The sequence below is a fragment of the Lontra canadensis genome, unplaced genomic scaffold, assembly GCF_010015895.1.
Source record: "Lontra canadensis isolate GAN:19392208 unplaced genomic scaffold, GSC_riverotter_1.0 scaffold47, whole genome shotgun sequence".
Taxonomy (NCBI): domain Eukaryota; kingdom Metazoa; phylum Chordata; class Mammalia; order Carnivora; family Mustelidae; genus Lontra; species Lontra canadensis.
The window spans coordinates 362,068-373,274 of NW_022631041.1; positions in this window are offsets into that span (position 1 = coordinate 362,068).

An 11,207-nucleotide genomic window follows, 5' to 3' on the forward strand; every position below is an offset into this window, starting at 1 on the left:
TGCCGTGGCCTTATTCCCTTTAGTGGGGTGGAAACCTCGAGCCATGCATGGGTACCCAAGGAGGGGGAGCTCATCCCCGCATCGTGAATCCAAACTCGAGTTCCAGTTCCTGTGCTCATAGAATGACGTTCTGGGGCTGGCACACAGGTGAAGGCCAGACTCGTGACTCCATATTTCCCCCACACGCCTACGTGCACCTGAGCGCAGCGCTCTGAATTCAGGGAAGCTAATCTCAAAGGACAGTCCCTGAGAGTCCCCCAGTCTCTACAGTAGCCCTCATTTTATTCTTCCCCCTAATTCTCCACAGAGCAGCCAATGATGCTGTTCCCCATGGGTGTGGCCAGTGGGGACTCCTGTCTGACTCCTTCTGGGCAGGTGCTGGAAAGCTCTAGTCCCCGTGCACCTGGGAAACTAGCAGAAACCGAATATGCTTTCTACTCCTGAAACAGCACTCTCTCCCAGAAATTCCCTCACAGTCTCCAACAATGTGGCAAGTCCAAAGACACGAGACTATCAGAGGAGGAACCTCCTTCATTTGGAAAAGGAGAAGGAACAGGACCTACTGAGGTTTGGAAGGCAAAACGGAAAAAAAAAGATGAGAAGCCGAAGGGTTGGTGAGAGCGTGATGAACATGCTGGGAGATTCAGGCACAAATGTACCTAAACCTTTTGAAGTTCAGAAAACCACATTATCTTTGCCCTTGGGTCGCTCTCTTCTCCTCAAATTGTCTTGTTCTGTCCAAGTCGGCTTCTAGCTGTAAAACGCCATAGCTTCTTATCCGTCTGAATGGTGATTCCGCTTTTCTGATCAGGAAGACTCTCTCTACTGTCGCTTTTCAGCCACTGCATTGGGTCTGGTAATACTAGATTTCGTTCACTGTTCAGACTCTAATCGCTTTGACCTTTCAAAATACTAAAAATGGGTCCTTTGCCTTTAAGAGTGCGATGGCCAGTGGTCTGTGAAAGGTCCGTTTTGCTGTGATTTGCACAGCCCAGGACTGCTCTGAGCTCAGCTGCACCAGGCTAATTTCCATAAGCATCATGTGGTGTTACAGAAACCACATTTTGCCAAGCTGTCAACTATACAGCCTTCTCTTTGCTAAACAGACTCCCATTAAAACTGTCTGCACAATTTGTCAGTTAAATGAGGTACAAGAGGGACGCTCTATTTGCCCCTAATTAGCTGCGCAGACTACCTTTGTCTGTTTGATTAAGCATTCACATTATCAATTTTGTTTAATCTGATTCATTTCACACACTTCCCCTGGGACAAAGCCCATACGGTTAACTAATCTCTGATATCATCTCTCATATCAGGCAGCTCTCGTCTCCCCCAGAATACATTCTACCCACAGGCACCATGATCAGGCTCCACAGAGGGGAGCTGGTCTGATGAGGGGCAGAAATTGAGCTTAGGGACTGGAGCTGAACCCTGACATGCTTAACTTAAAGCATATAGCAGATTTTCCCTCAGTGCCATCTGTCCGCCATCATCCATCCATTCATTTATTCATATTCACTAATTCATTCATTCCGGCAGTAAACATATTGTCTGCCTACTATGCACCAGGGGCTGTGCTGGGAGCTGGGAGGGAAACAAAGATGTATAAGATAAGGTTCCTGCTCTCCGATTGCTTATTTTCTCGGCCCTGGAGAGCACTGTGAAAACAGTCGACTAGCCCTGAAAAGCACACTTGCTCCCTGAGGCCAGTCGTCCTAATGTCTGTCACACATGGCCTGTTCCACTTGGCTACCAAGCAGCCCTCCGAAGAAAGATTTCAGATAAGTGCATAAAAGCAAGTGGCTTTTCATGGCTTCCTGAAATAATCTCCCTTCCCGCTCCCATTTGGAAAAGTAGTTGGCCATGGAGAAGAAGGAGTTTTAGGAATTAGGATGAACAGATCACTTGTTCATAAACAGTTCTGAAATGTCATTGGATCTAATACCTTCACTGAAGGGATTGCTTGGAGAAGCCGAACTTGGTTGCATTGAACCTGATATCATTAGTAGGTTGACAGAAAGAGCACATAACAAGCACCAGTAGAGCAAAAGTCCAAGGGCTGAGAGAATTAAACTGACTCGCTTAAATTGGGGGAAGTAGACAACTCTTCTCGCAATGGGAGTAGTTGAAAAATATACAGTTATTCGTGGCTCCTGAAACCCTTGTGTTCCCGAGGAACTGTATCAAACCCTTTACACTGATTAAGATATTGCAGTCTCAGAAACATATTTCCCAGAAGGCTGTTGGGTGCTGGGTGAAAAGCACTTGGAAATGAAGATTAGAACCTCAGAGTTGTCTACTGCAACCCTCTGCTCTGTCTGGGAATCTCCTGGGTGACAGTCCCAGGTAGATGGTAATGGAATTCTGCACAAGAGCCTCTGCAAACATGTTCTGTCCTTCGAGGCTGCCTTCCCCCGGGGAGCTTGTTCTGACTAGTAGAAGTGTAGTCATGCTAAAATCTGCACCTTCAAAACTCCCACTCGAGGACTGTGGGGAAGTGGGGCCACGAGGTTAAGTTTAATCCCCTAACAATTTTGAAGACTGCTTTATGCCCCCTACCCAGAATTCCCTTCTCTTAAGCACAACTTTTTCTTTTGCTGAGCACTTCTTCATCGGGTGGCTTCTAGCTTTTCTACCGTCTCCATTCCCTTTTCCAGATGTTCTTTGGTTCGTTTTTCTTTCCTCTCAAAGTGTGGTCCCCAGAACGGAGAACCATCTCCAAGAATGTCTGACACTTGCAGTTGCAGTGAGACACGCCCAACTCCGGACCACAAGTGGTCCAATTCCACTTATGCAATGTAAGCTCATGTAAGTTCTTGCAGTAGTCTCGGGGCTCTGTGGATTTCCATGGGCCTAAAACCCTTGGTGTTTGTTTATATGTTGCCTTTATTTACTTCTCCCCACTCTGGATTTGCCCTGTTCCTCAATTTTATGTCAATCCCTGTGACATATTATCTTGTTAACATCCATTCATTTTAGTTTATGGCTTGAGATCTGTTTCTGCCCCTCTCAACTTTGTGTGGATCTCAGTGTGACAAGGATGACATGACTGTTTCATCCAAGTTATTGATTAAAACCTAAAAAGAAGAATAAAATTGAGTAACAGAAAGTCACTGAGGTTTCCAGAACAATAAAAACAACTATTACTGGGTACTGAGTAATTATACCCCCCAGACATTAAACTAAGTATTTTATATGCCTTCTGCAGTTAGTATTCAAGAAAACTGTATTTTTAGTATCATTAGCAGCAGGTTGGTTATAAGATGAGAAAATTGAGGCTGGGAACCTAATAAAATAACTTATCCTAAGAATGTGGTAGGGCGCCTGGGTGGTTCAGTGGGTTAAAGCCTCTGCCTTTGGCTCAGGTCATGATCCCAGGGTCCTGGGATCGAGCCCTACATCAGGTTCTCTGCTCAGCAGGGAACCTGCTTCTCCGTCTCTCTCTGCCTGCCTCTCTGCCTACTTGTGACCTCTATCTGTCAAATAAATCTTAAAAAAAAAAAAAAAGATTGTGGTTAAATCATATGGGGCTAGAACTTCCACCCAGAACTGACTGATGCCTGAGCCTGACTTATCAAACACTGTACTGTATTCACTATCTCATATCTAAGACAAAGAAATCAGGCCACAGGCAAAGATGATCACAGCAGTGAGAAAGAAAAATGCCCTAAACCCTTGCCATTTATCTTGTTAGTTTACCGTGCATCTTCCTCAGGTATAAAGAATTGAACTGATCGCACTCCCCTCTCTCAAGTCACATCATCACCCTTGGAAGGTTTTTTTTTTCATGTTTTATTATTTGTTCTTCTAATCCCATTTTCACGTCCATTCAAGAATTTCAACCACTGGGGCACCTGGAGGCTCAGTTGGTTAAGTCTCCGACCCTTTGCTTTGGCTCAGGTCACGATCTCAGGGTCATGAGATTGAGCCCTGTGTCAGGCTCCATGTTCAGTTGGAGTCTGCTTGAGATTCTCCCTCTCCCTCCCTTCTGCCTCTTTCCTGCTTGCACTCTGTCTCTCTCTAAAATAAATAAAATCCTTTTTAAAAAAGATTTCAACCATCAGTTCTAAGATAATGACCTTTAAATCTATGATTGTCTCTTAGCTTTCTATGTACGTAGACTTTGGGCTTCAGAAATGCAGCATGTCTTATACTCATTATTTTCCACCCTATCGGGTATCTGGGTATGTGACTTAGTGACATTGCCATCTACCCAGCTGGCCAAACGAGAAACATCATGGATTCCGTTGGCCAGTGTTTTTCCTTGATTCACTGCAATCACTCACAACATTGTGGCAATTCTACCTCAGAAATGTATCTCCTACCTCTCACTTCCTCTCATTGTCTGTTACCTTATACAAGCGCTCATGATGCATGGTCTCTGCTCTCAAATAAGCCTCCAAATGGCTCTGTCTCCAAAATACCTCTACTTCACACCATCCTTTCGCTACCATTGAAGCTCATTACAAAAGACAGATGTGCGAGTTTCAGTTTCAGCATAGCAAGATGAGGAAGTTCTGGAGATGGATGTTGGTGATGGTGACACAGCAATATGAGTGTATGTAACATATGCATATGCATATTTCACCACAATTTGAAAATGTGTATATATGGTCTTGTCATTCCCAAGCTCACAAGCCTTCTTTGCAATCATGATTGGTTTCTCACTGCCTGCTATGGAAGAAAGTCCAAATGTCTTTGCAATATGACCCTACCCATCCTCAACAGGCCATTTTGGCCATTGCACTCCATACTAAAGCACACTCTCATCCTCAAATATGCTTCAGTTTTACACATTTCTCTCAATAAGTCATTCTGCCTCCAATGTCTTCTCTTTATTTATATATGGTAAAAACTTTTACCTTAAAGTATAGTTTTAAGTTTATACTTAAAACTTGTTCAAGTATACAGTCAATCTCTTAAAAAATTATATATAATATTTTCAGCCCCCCAGATAGTTTCTCATACCCCTTTGCAGTCTACCCCACCTCCCTTTCCCCACCTCCTGGAAATTACTGTGATCTGTGTTCTGTCCCTGTAGTTTGTCTATAGGAATTCCTATAGATGAATGATAAAGTACATAATCTTTGTGTCTGGTTTCTTTCACTTAACACAATGCTCTTCAGATTTTTTTTTTTTTTTTTTGGTTTGTTGTAGAGTAGTATTCCATTTTATGGATATACATACACATAATTTGTTTATATATTCACCACTTAATATACATTTTTGTTTCCAAACTTCTAGTATTACTTGAATACTAATCTTTGTATAGACATATGTTTTTATGTAAATTGGGTAAATATCAGGGGCATCTGGGTGGCTCAGTCAGTTAAGTGTCCAACTCTTGATTTCAACTCAGGTCATGATCTCAGGGTCCTGGGATTGAGCCCCGCATCAGGATCCCCTGTCAGTGAGGAGTCTGCTGGTGTCTCTCTCCCTCAACCCCTCCTCATGCTCACAGTGCTCTCTCTCCCTCAAATAAATAGATAAATATTTTAAAATAAATAAATAAATAAATAAATAAATAAGGTGAATATCTTAGAATGAAATTGCTGAGTCATAGAACAAATATGTATTAAATATTATAAGAAAGTACAAAACGGTTTTCCTGTGGTTATACTATTTTGTATCTCTGCAAGCAATTTTATAAGAATTCTAATCACTTCACATCCTCACCAAGATTTAAATATTGTTAGAATTTTAAATTTTAGCCATTCTAATATGTGTGTAGCAGTATCTCCTGGTAGTTTGAATTTGCCTAAAGACTAATTACACTGAATGTTTTTTTTCCATGTAGTCAATCATATCCTTTGGTAAAATGTCTATTCAAATTCTTATCCATTTAAAAATTCAGTTGTCTTCTTATGATAGATAAGTAATAATTCTTTATGTATCACAGAAACTAGTCCTTTTTCAGATATGCATTTTTATAATATTTTCTCCCACTATTGATTTATCTTTTCATTTTCTTGATTACATCTTTAGAAGTTTATAACATTTATCTATAAAACAGTTATAGTTATAAAAATATCTTATTCATTCTTATGGCTAGGGTAGACAACTCTTTATATTCATTATATTGTAAACTTTATTTTTTTGATGACTGGATATCTAAAAACCTGAAAACACAGTTCTTGTATATCATCACATTTCAGCTGTTCATCATTCTAGGGAAAACCAGAGACATTTACAATATAAAATTAAAAGTTTGGGTGGTTCTGATGTTCTGAAAATTAATATTTTATAGCAAATAATGAAGTAATATGGTGAGATCTCAAGTAAAGTTGAGTCTAAAAGTTTTCAACATTGTCCTTTCTTTCCCTTGGATACTTCTTGCTTGCAAAAGGTTAAACAATATCTTCCTGTTAAACTTGTATCTTTCAGCTCACATTCTCATGAACGTGAACATTTTCTTGAAGTAAATAGACATGTCACTTTCTCACGGACTGTTGGCTGTAATCAGAGCCCATTTGTGTGAATAGAATTTTAAAACAAGATTTAACATAGATAAGCCAAATTGGGTCAAACAGTCAGGAATTGACTATAGCTTTCTAGTCTGTTATATACATTTTATTTGAGGGTAAATAAAAATATTGTTATAACAAAGATAGCAGTTCATACATTTAGAATTATATACTTAGTAAACATTGAAAAGAAGGGTGATATGACTGTACTGGTGAATAGTGTTTGTTTCAGATTATCTGCCTAGGTATATCTCTGTGCTTAGTTTAAAAAGTCAATTTTCCCAAATAGAGGAAAGGATTAGAGGTTTTAAGTCTAGAATATATAGAATTCATTTTTCCTGACTCAGAGAAAAAACTCTCTTTGGTATTTCTTAAAGTACAGGTCTACAAATGACCAATTTTCTCATTTTTTTCTCAAAAATGTTTATTTTTCTTCTTTTGTGTATGCCTGGGAGGTTTTTTTGTTTATTTCATTCATCCATTTGTTTGTTTTACATAAAATAACAAACATTATCATACTTTCTGTGAATCAGAAATATAAGAGTGGGGTAGTCTGGCTCATAAGTTTCAGTCAAGCTATCAGGCAAGACTGCAGTCATCAAAAACCTTGACTGGAGCTAGAAGGTCCTCTTCCACCTCACTTTACATGACTGTCAGAACAAGGCCTCAGTTGCTTACTGCTATTGGCCAGAGGCTTCCATTCTTTTCCACGTGGGCCTCTTCACAAGAAGATTGGAGTATACTCATGACTTAGCAGCTAGCTTGTCCCTATGCAAGTGATCAAAATTGCCATTTGCCTTATTTCTTGAAAGATATTTTTGTATGAATAAAATTCTAGGATGGTAGGGTTGTTTTTTCCTGTCAGTACTTTAAAGAAGACTTTCCATTGTCTCCTAGATTTCAGAGTTCCCAATCAAGAGTCTGCTGTAAGTCTTAGCTTGCATCTTTGAAGATCACATCTTGATTTTCGGGCTGTTTTCACAATTTTGTCTTTGACGGTGATATACATATGTGTTGTTTTCTTTGCATTCACTGTGTTTGTGGTAAGCTGTTTTTAATCTGTCCATTCAAGTATTTCGTTAATTTTAGAGACTTCTCATTTTTCTTCAACTATTATTTTGGTTCCATTTTCTTTCTTGTTTGCTATTGGGACTCCAAGTACACATGGTAGATATTTTTAACAGGTCTAATATTTCTCACACTCTATTTTGTTCTGTTTCAGTAATTCTTTTTTCTCCCTTTCCACGCCTTAGTTGAATAATTTCTGTTAACTATCTTCTAATTTTTTCAGTCATCTGCTTTCTCCCATCTACTGTTAATCATAGATATTATATTTTAAGTTATGAAATATTTATTTGATTTTAATATATTTTAATTTTCTATCAAATCCTTCAACTTGTATTTATTTTGTCTATATTTAACTCTATTTAAAAATAAATATATCAATCATAGATATTTTTCTGTCTTTCTTTGTTAATTCCAATATCTTGACCATCTCTGGGTCTTCTTCTATTGGTTATTTCATGTCTTCAATAATGGTCAAATTTTCTGTTTCTTTGCATTCTTGTATTTTTTAAATTGTATGCCAGACAATTTGGATGATACATTGTAAACTGTCTAGACTATATTTTCTTCCTCTGAGGATTATTCATTCTGTTGGTTTTATTCTGACAGGTAATTAAATTATTGCTTATTACCTTAACCTGCCAGATATTTTTGCTAGACTTTATGAAGTTGACTTCATCTTAGTTTTGCTCTCTTTCCTAAGGTGTAGCCCTTACTCTTAGTACAGAGTGCCTACTTAGTTCTCTCTGTTTTGACTAAGACCAAACTCCATTTCCTTGCAACTCTGAACTCCCCCAAATTTCTGCAAAGCACTCTAACCTCCCATAGTTATAATCTGCGAGGTCTGCTAGAATCTTACTCTGGGCATGTGTATTGAGGAGTCAGCAAAGGAAAATTTTTAATGCATACTCAGGGACTTTTGATGTGTAACCTCCCTCTTCTAAGGCACTCTGCCCCTAACTCTTAACAGCCTTGCAACCCTGAATTCTGCTTTCTGTTTCCTCCACCCAGGGGGGTTTTCACTCTCTGTTTGGACTTTGAACCCTGCACCACAGTTTAGAAAATAATCTTATGAAGAAAGCCAGTGTAAATGTTATACTGTCTTCAATTGTTTTCTTTCTCAAAGATTACATCCCTGAATTAGTTGCTGACCAATCCTTACAAATAATCTATACGAGGAATTTTTAAGAAATAAAGAATATTAATAATAAGAAATTTTTAAATTCCTCATATAGATTATTCCTGATTTTAGAGAGGCACCTGGGTGGCTCAGTTGGTTAAGCATCCAACTCTTGGTTTTGGCTCAGGTTATGATCTCAGAGTTATGGGATTGAGTCCCATGTGGGGTTCTGTACTCAGTGTGGAGTCTGCTTGTCCCTTTCCCTCTGTTAGCCCCCCCCCACACTCACTCACTCTCTCTCTCTCTCACACACACACACAAATAAATAAATAAAATATTTTTAAAAAAGGAAACCTGACTTATAAAGATAATTGACTATGATCAAGAAGTGCACACTACCAAAATGCAAATACATTTAACATTAGAACATATATAACGTACTATTTACAATAAAAGAGTAAAAAAGAAAATAGTATGATAATTTTCATAGATACAGGGAATATCATGTGATGAAATTCAACACCTACATATAATTTTTTTAAAAAGCAAACATTTTTCTTGATGGTGAAGTATTTAAAGCATTTACAATCAGCAAAAAGACAGTAATCTCTGATATCACCATTTCCATTCAACATTGAACCTAAGGTCATAGATAACATAAGAAAAAGAAATTTATGTACAGAGATTGGTGAGGAAATGTTGAGATTATCTTAATTCACAAAATTCTATACTAATAAAACAATGTAATCTATACACAAATTATAAAAGTTAACAGGATAGTTTAATATGGGGACTATAAAAATCAATATTGCATTTTTTAAATCAGCAAAAATATTAGGAAATAAATTTTACTAATAGTAATAAATCATATTATGAAATAGTACATATAAAATGATCCTGTTCAAATATTTTATATATATTTTGTTCATTGAAATTTGGGAAAATACTTGTCAAAATGCTAATCACAGTTTCCTTCAGAATCTTGCCTCATTTTTTGCTTTCATTAAAATAATTTCTATAAAGCTTAATTTTCCAAACAAATAGACTAACTTCATATCCAGTACATCAAGAATACTAGACATTATCAATTTTTAAAATCACACTTTTACTTCAGCTATTTAGAGCTGAAGAGTGAAATGTGAACGTGTAACTACAGTTTAATATTAAAGTCTACTTCATTGCTGAAACTTCCAATTGGTGGGAAAAAAATGGTCAGAATTAGTACTTGATGTTGTAAACTTAAACTGTTGGCTCATTGATTTATTTTAAAGATTTATTTACTTGTTTGACAGATAAAGCCTGAGAGTGTGGGGAGGGACAGAGGGACAGAGGAAGAGGGAGAGAAACAGACTCCCTCTGAGCATGGACCCTAACTCAGAGTTCACTCTCACCAACCTGGGATCATGACCTGAGCTGAAATCAAGAGTTTGATGCTTAACCAATTGAGCCACCCAGGCACCCCTGTTGGTACATTGATTTAATATAACTTTAAAGATTTTTGAACCTCTTAGAACATTAGAGGATCATCTAGTTATCCAACAAATATTTGCTGAAAATCTCAGTAACTTAAAAATAGGCTTTTTGTTCCTTGGTTGAAATGATTAAGAGAAAAGACAGGTTTAGATAAAGGATTTAAGCTAGCAGTTGTTTAGAAAGTGTGTTTTGAGATCACTTAAATGTACCAAATAGAATTTTATTCCCATATTTACTTTTTCCTCAGTGTTTCCCTAACATCTACTTATATGTTTTAATTTTTAATTTAAGTATTCTAAGAATCTCTTATTTCCCAATAAACAAACTGACTGATTTACATTTAAGACTAGCACTAACTCAGAACTCCAACCTCAAGAATAACTAGATTATTCTTCCTGGTATTAAACTTCTCTGAATAAACATAACTTGGAATGTTTATAAGCAGCAAAGAACATCTGGCTTACATTCCTAATAAAACAAAACAAAACAAAAACCCATAGGTTAAGAAAAAAAAAATGGTGGGTGTCCCCAGAAAAATTTAACTTCATATGGATTTACTTTTCATCCCATTTATTTAAAAAATGAAATAATTACAGGTAGAAAATTAAACCATTTTTTCAACTAATTACAAAAATACCTATTTATTGTGAAAAATATGAGAAGTTAGATTAATGTAAATGGATCATTCTAAACTTCATAGCAATGGCTTAAATTAATCAGTCCCTCATTTACACAAATAAGTTTTTAAATAGCTCTATATGCTCTGCTCTGGGAATCATTCTGACTCATTAGTTTCTTTCATTTGATGCTATTAAGTATCAATACTTATGCTCTTTGGCATTGCCATCAGTTTTATATCAATCTAATTAGTATCCCTATATGTAGTAATGTTAATTAAGAAGGATATCAAGTATCAAAGATGAAAGATTTATTCTCCTTCACGGCATTTGTTCAAAGAATTACAAATAATTATGAATAAGTACAAGAATATAAATTCATTCTGCAAAGAGAAGCAAATATATTGAGACACAGCTTCCCTCCCCCTTTTTAAGGAAAGTTGTTTTGTGGACGGGGCTTTACTGTGT